Source organism: Apodemus sylvaticus, chromosome 4, assembly GCF_947179515.1.
Source record: "Apodemus sylvaticus chromosome 4, mApoSyl1.1, whole genome shotgun sequence".
Taxonomy (NCBI): Eukaryota; Metazoa; Chordata; class Mammalia; order Rodentia; family Muridae; genus Apodemus; species Apodemus sylvaticus.
The window spans coordinates 94,200,567-94,207,269 of record NC_067475.1 but is presented as its reverse complement, the minus strand read 5'-3'; positions in this window follow the sequence as shown (position 1 = coordinate 94,207,269).

Here is a 6,703-nt window from a genome sequence, read left to right as displayed (position 1 = left end):
TAGTGTATGCTCTCTCCATTTTCTTTTTGGAGGCGCTCAGGGCTATGAGTTTTCCTCTTAGCACTGCTTTCATTGTGTCCCATAGATTTGCGTATGTTGTGTCTTCATTTTCATTAAGTTCTAAAATGTCTTTAATTTCTTTCTTTATTTCTTCCTTTACCAAGTTATCATTGAGTAGAATATTGTTCAGTTTCCACGTGTATGTGGGTTTCTGTTGTTTTTGTTGCTATTGAAGACCACTTTTACTCCATAATGATCATTTAGGAGGCATGGGATTAGTTCGATCTTCTTATACTTGTTGATGTCTGTCTTGTGTCCAATTATATGGTCGATTTTGGAGAAGGTACCATGAGGTGCTGAGAAAAAGGTATATTATTTTGCTTTTGGATAGAATTTTCTATATATATCTGCTAAATCTAATTGGTCCAAAGCTTCAATTACTTTCATTGTGTCCCTGTTTAGTTTCTGTTTTCCTGATCGGTCCATTGAGGAAAGTGCAGTGTTGAAGTCACCCACAATTATTGTGTTAGGTGCAATGTGTGTTTTGAGTTGTAATAAAGTTTCTTTTAAGGATGAGGGTGCCCTTGCATTTGGAGCATAGATGTTCAGGATTGAGAGTTCTTCTTGTTGTATTTTCCTTTGACCAGCAAGAAGTGTCCCTCAGAGTCTCTTTTGATGACGTTGGTTTGAAAGTCAATTTTATCTGATATTAAAATGGCTACTCCAGTTTGTTTCCTGAGACTATTTGCTTGTAAAATTGTCTTCCAGCCTTTTACTCTAAGGTAGGGTTTGTCTTTGACCCTGAGGTGTGTTTCCTGTATGCAGCAAAATATAGGGTCATGTTTAAGTATCCAGTCGGACGTCTATGTCTTTTTATTGGGGCATTGTATCCATTAATGTTAAAGAGATATTAAGGAATAGTGATTGCTACTTCCTGTCATTTTTGACGTTATTTTTTATATTTGATTGGTTAACTTCTTTTGGGTTTGATGAAAGGTTACTATCTTGCTTTTTGCAGGGTGAAGTTTCCCTCCTTGTGTTGATGTTTTCCTCCTATTATCCTTTGTAGGGCTGGGTTTGTGGATAGATATTGGGTAAACTTAGTTTTGTCATGGAGTATCTTAGTTTCTCCATCTATGTGAATGAGAGTTTTGCTGGATATAGTAGTTTTGGCTGGCATTTGTGTTCTCTTAGAGTCTGCATGAGATCTGCCCAGGATCTTCTAGCCTTCATAGTTTCAGGTGAGAAGTCCGCTGTGATTCTGATAGGTCTTCCTTTATATGTTACTTGGCCTTTTACTCTTACTGCCTTTAATATTCTTTCTTTGTTTAGTACATTTGGTGTTTTGATTATTATGTGACGGGAAGTATTTCTCTTCTGGTCCAGTCTGTTTGGAGTTCTGTAGGCTTCTTGTATATTCATGGGCATCTCTCTCTTTAGGTTAGGGAAGTTTTCTTCCATAATTTTATTGAAGATATTTGCTGGCCTTTTAAGTTGTAAATCTTTACTCTCATCTATGCCTATAATCCTTAGGTTTGGTCTTCTCATTGTGTCCTGGATTTCCTGGATATTTTGGGTTACAAACTTTTTGCATTTTGCATTTTCTTTAACTGTTGTGTCCATGGCTTCTATGGTATCTTCAGCATCTGAGATTCTTTCTTCTATCTCTTGTATTCTGTTGTTGATATTTGCATCTATGTCCCCTGATTTCTTCCCAAGGCTTTCTATCTCCAAAGTTGTCTCTCTTTGAGTTTTCTTAGTTGTTTCTACTTCTGATTTTAGATCCTGGGTGGTTTTGCTTAGCTCCTTCACTTGCTTGTTTGTGTTTTCCTGTAATTCTTTAAGAGATTTTTGTGTTTCCTCTTTCATGACCTCAGCCTGTTGACCAAAGTTCTCCTGTATTTCTTTAAGTGTTTTTTGTGTTTCCTCCTTATTGGCTTTTGTATGCTCCTGAATTTCTTTAAATGATTTTTGTGTTTCCCTTGCAAGGGCTTCTAACTTTTGATCCATTTTCTCCTGAGTTTCTTTAAGTATGTCCTTCATATGTTCCTGTACCAGCATCATGACCAGTGATTTTAAATCCAAATCTTATTTTACTGGTATGATGGGATATCCAGGACATGCTGTTAAAGGAGAATTGGGTTCAGATATTGCCATATTGCCTTGATTTCTGTTAGAGATGTTCCTGCATTTGCCTTTTGCCATCTAGTTCTCACTGGTGTTAGTTGGTCTTGTTGATGCTGGACTCAACAGTGCAAGCTGCCTCTTCCCAGTTGGCCTCTGGTGCACAGCTTACCTCCTGCACTGCCTGGAGACAGGGTAGAGAGACCTGAGGGCTCCCGCCAGAGGCCTCATTACTGGAACCTGGGCCTCCTGGAAGCCCCTCTTGCCTCTTGCCTCTTGCCTCTTGCAGGACCTGGAGATATGGAGTTGCCACCCGGGCTGATCATGGGCATGCCTTTATAAATGACTATTGGAGTTATTTGAATGAAAATGGTCCTCATAAGTTTGTATTTGGATGTTTTTGTCCAGGTTGGTGGACTCTTTAGGAAAGAGTAGGATTTTGACTTTATTCGAGAAATTAAGTTCCTGGTTATAGGTTTGGTAAATTTTTCTTCTTGTGTGTGTGATAGAGTATTATATGACTTTTACTACATTTTCTTGATTGTATCATTCTACTTTTAGTCTTTTTTGCTAAGATTCTATTTTTATTGATTTAAAATTTTTACTGTATAACATCTATATATAGGAAATAACATATATAGGATTCAGAAATATACATTGTTTCTAATGTCTTCTGAGAGTAAGTTCTTCACTATATTTTAAATTGTAAAAGCCATATTTTCAATTTCAATGATACTCTCTAAACTCAACCAAAACAAACAAACAAACAAAGCCAACAAAACCCTTAGTGTTTTCTTAAGTATACTTCAAAAATCAAATCCAGTTTGCTTGCTTGTTGTAAACTTGATATTGTAATGGAGATAATTAAGAGTTAAATGATAAGAATTACACACTTTTTCAAGTGATATGAAGAAAAAAAAGTGTCACAGTGACCCACATTTGAGCAGAGCTAAGGTAAATTGTCATTTAACTGAAATCATCTCAGAACATTAGCTCCTGTGGACTATCATACAAGTCACACTGATATCATTGTAACTCCACTGTAAGTACAGGCTATGTGTTTAACTTTCCCATTTTCTACTTAGAAGCTTGTAATAGGAACACTGCTCTGCCAATAGCACAGAAATGTACATGTAGCTTCATTTGGACAGACTGATCACAGTAAAAGTATATGTAGAATATATTTATTATTACCCAATCAATTATACAAAATAAATTTTCAATTTTCTTCATTTTTATTATAAAGAACTCACTCATTTATTCATTTTATTTTTTTTATTTGAGAACAGTAATCATAAAATATTTTTTGAAGACAACTCCATTTTTACATTAAATAACATTTGTAAGTTCTTCACACATTCTTGAGCTAATCATTTTCAGCATTGTAGGGTTGTTAACACATAACAAAATGTTCAGTGGGCAATAATATTTAATGAGAAAGGTAAGTGAACACCTTTTGTTTTCACTTCTTTGTAGCTTTGAGTCAGATTCTTGTATAATCTGTTGCTTTTAAATTTCTGATTCTCTCACCTGGGCTCACACTCCATTAAGATTCCATGTATAATCTGAACCACCATTCCTTTAGGATAACTTCTTTGGGGAAATCCATTATGATTCTGAAAAAAATATGTACCTAAAGATCTCAAGCACAAAGTGAGAAGCTCGGTTTACATCTACTGTTCTTGGAACATTCCCATTTACAGAGAGATGATTTGAATTTTATGCCTGACTAAGACATTAATATATTGTCTCTGGTCTTTCAGGAGAAAAACTATATATTGAATGGAGGTAAAATTTGAGAATTGTGTGACATCTTATTGTTCTACATGCTATGTGTTTATACTTATGCATTCCAGCTTTCTGACATACCTTATAGTATATATTCATTGGGTTTTTGGTATGCTTTTACCTACAGAAATGACTTGTTACAAGTGGAAAGCCATGTTATTTCACTGTATATACATTTAGAAATTGTTAGTTGCCAGTTTTTCAGAAAGAATCTATTTTCTTGCTGGTAGAATATATTACTGTGGAAGAAATTTAATTTTATTTTATAGCAGACACCTAGTATAGAGCCAAAAAAAATGAAAAAAAAGTTAATGAAGTGGTTTCTAATGATATTCTGCTCTACCCACAGATTGGTACATAGCCCAATCATGATCTGAGAGGCTTTATCCAGCAACCAAGGAAAGCAGATGCAGAGACCTACAGTCCAACATTAGGTTGAGCTATGGGACCCCTTAGATGAAAGTGATGAAATATTATAGTATCCAGAGGGATGACAGCCACCATGAATATATAATCAACTAAGCATGCCTCATGGGGACTCCCAGAGCCTGAAGCAAAATATCAAGAAACCCATATGTGTCTGAACCTTTGCATAGCTTATAGTTGTTAACTTGGTGGTGTTGTGCAAGTTCTAACAGTAGGAATAGGTATATTAGACTCTTTGCCCTGCACTTGGGACATTTTCTTCCTACTGGGTTGCCTACTCCAGCCCTAATGTCAGAAATTGTGCCTAGTCATACTGTAGCTTGTTATGCCATGTTTGGTTAATATATTTGGGATGGCTGTTCTTTTATGAAGGGAAATTAAGAAACAGTAGATCTTGGGATTTTTGGAAAATGAAAAGTTCGGGGGGAGGCTGGGAGGAGAGAGTGGAGAAGAAACTATGATCAGGATGGCATATATAAGAGAAGAATAAATTTAGAAACAAAAAAAGGAAAGAAAAAGAATATAGATTTTTTTTCTCTCATACAACAGGAAAGGACTCCATAGAGCAGGCAAAAGATTTTAAGATATACCTGTTCCAACTGTTTGGAATCCCAGAAAAACAACTAATTACTGTCAATAACATATATACAAGTTGCCGATCATGCATGTCCCTTGCTTGCTGATTCAGTCTTGGTGAGCCCATATGAGCCCTGCTTAGCTCATTCAGTGTTCTCCTGGTCTCCTCCATCCCCTCTGGCTCATGAATTCTTCTTCCCCCTCTTACACATGGTTTCCTGTGCTTCAAAAGGACAGACCTATCTGAGATATGCTATTAGACTATTTGCAGTATATCTAGTGATGGAGACTCTTCCTACTCCCACTTGATGTTGGAGGAAAATGCGCTGAAATTTTCTGCATATGGTCCCAGGTTTATGGCCTTCATACATTGCCAGGAATATGTCTACTAAATCTTCTAGAAGATGTGACCTGTTATTGGTACTTTGAGATTTCAGAAGCTCATACTAAGCCCAAGTTCATACTCTGCATCTGTCTCTGTCTCTTTCTGTTTCCTCCTACACATCGTCGACTGTGGATCAAACTCTTAGCTCCCATTACATCCTATACCTGCCTACCTTCTGCTATGCATCTATCCATACCAGAAGAGGAGTAATCCTCTGATATGGTAAGGAAGTTCCCAATTAAATGCTTTCACTTATAACATGCCAGGGGTTTTATCATGCAATAAAATAGTAATTAAGGCAGATACATATAAAAACATATAAAAGTGAAATGGTTCTATAGATAAATGAGATATTGTCCTTGTAGGGGATCAGAGTTCAATTCCCAGAACAAACACCCTGAGTTTCACACCTCCCAATAACTCTGATTCCAGGTGACACAGCATTATTTTCCTTCCTTTCTAGACACAGTGTCCACTGAATGCACATAAACCTAAATTATTCAGTGACATAAATATACTAGATAAATAAATATTTTAAAATAAAATTATATATTGCCAATATACATAATAATGTGTGTTTATACTCATAAATGACTTGCATGAAAATTTGTAGGGATGAACACATGATTATTGAATGGGTAGATATGGTATTCAAATGATAGAAGAATATAGAAACATTTTTCTTATTATTTATAAAAATAAGGGTGACTTATATGTACCCTAATTCTTAATTCTTGCTTGTCATTGGCACTAATGTACTTAATTCACATGCTTCCCCGCTTCTCCTCCCTGGCCCCTTTCCCACCCAGGTCCATAGCTCCCTCCCCAATTGTGGTTGCTTTCTTACACTCCCAAATAGGACTGAAGCATCCTCATTTGGGCTGTTCAGCTTGTTGAGTTATTTGAGTTCTGTGGACTGTATCTTGTGTATTCTGTACTTTATATTTTATTCTATTTATTTATATTTTGGCTTATTAGTGAGTACATACCATGCATGTCCTTTTGAGTCTCAGTTAACTTACTCACAATAATATTTTCTAGTTCCATCCATTTGCCTCCAAAACTCAGGATGTCCTGATTCTTAGTAGCTGAGTAGTACTCCACTGCATAAATGAACCACATTTTCTGTATCTATTCTTCTCTCATGGGACATCTGGGTAGTTTCCTGCTTCTGGCTATCACAAATAAGGGTGGTATGAACATAATGGAAAATGTGCTTATGGTATGATGTGGCATATTTTGGTTATATTTCCAAGAGTGGTACTGCTGGGTCTTCAGAGAGATCTATTTCCAATTTTCTGGGGAACCTCCAGACTGATTTTGAGAATGGTTGTACCAGTTTGCAATCACACCAGCAATGGAGGAGTGTTCTTCTTTCTCAACAGGTATTGGGTGAGGAAAAAG